This window comes from Octodon degus, unplaced genomic scaffold (assembly GCF_000260255.1).
Source record: "Octodon degus isolate 3935 unplaced genomic scaffold, OctDeg1.0 scaffold00015, whole genome shotgun sequence".
NCBI lineage: Eukaryota > Metazoa > Chordata > Mammalia > Rodentia > Octodontidae > Octodon > Octodon degus.
In genome coordinates, this window is record NW_004524591.1 from 5,054,806 (window position 1) to 5,056,017 (window position 1,212).

Below are 1,212 nucleotides of genomic sequence, written 5' to 3' on the forward strand. Positions count from 1 at the left end.
TGCAACAAGAGTTGTAGCTTTTTGGTCTGAGAAGGTCAGTGAAATACCCTCAGGATTTATTATGAGATCCTGTTCCTCAGATTGTAGAACCTTTGTCAGTGCAGCCATGTGGATGAGTCACAGTCAATGCTTGGCCAATGTGCTCTCTGTGAAAGCCTGAGAGAGTGTTTTCTCCCCATGTGACTCTCCCTAGGCACACTCTACATCATTGATCACGTTCCTCTTTGGCCCCATAATCTTCTTGATGAGAAAATTTGAGACACTACCGAGGTTCATGATTTACAGTACAAGTTTGCATATGTCCTGAGTCTTAATTGACCTTAGAAGGTTAGGGCCAAAATGTTGGCTTTCCTTGTAGCTCTCCTTTTTCTCTAATTTTGGTCTGCAAACTTAGGTAGTTAACCATCCAGAAGACAAGCTTATTGTTATTATCAAACGATTTAGGCTATTAAGCTTAACCTCACTATCTCACTGCATTTCAAACATCTTAGACATAATAAGGAGCAGGTATTTTTCATCAAGTATTGATATGATGAACTTTAAGTCACTGCATAATATTATAAAACATTTTAAAATTACATTATATTTTAAAAATAGGATAAAGAATTATATACTTCTCATGTTTTCACATAAGACCAAAAATCTCACCATATACAACCTTGAAGCAGGACCCTCCCACAATATTCCTTTTCCTGTCTCTTGATTTCATTCACCATCCCCTTCCTCTTGAACATCCACCTACCCAAGAGACATCTTAGCAGTAATTGGCATGTCATGACAAGCAGACCATATTCAGATTACCAGAATGACAGGCACTCCAAACATGAAACTACTGTTACAAATTACCATCTGCAGTGTAGGAGCTTAGTTCACAGGCATCAGTATATATAGTTAGTCAGGGTGAGAATCTTTCCAATTAACAGCTAGATTAAAAAATCTTCTGAAGATTCTCAGGATAATTGCCTTGCTCATCTTTTACATATGACTGTATGGCTTCACATTGTCATGTTTCCTAGCTCTTCTCCTTTCCCTCTCTTGATTAGTTAGTCCTTGAGATCCTGCTTTCCTTTTACTTGTAGTATATCTTTCTATTTGTATTTCTTCTTTGGAGTTCTTACACTAGGGAGACTATATGATATTTACACATGTGTGTCTGGTTTATTTCACTTATGAGTATATGTTCAAGTGGCATCCACTTCAATATAAAGGCTT

At 37.2% G+C, this 1,212-nt stretch overlaps 1 pseudogene; it reads left to right on the forward strand.

Annotated features, from left to right (window-relative positions):
• The window catches only part of LOC101578584, a 25,394-nt pseudogene that overhangs the window by 971 nt on the left and 23,211 nt on the right, over window positions 1-1,212 (forward strand).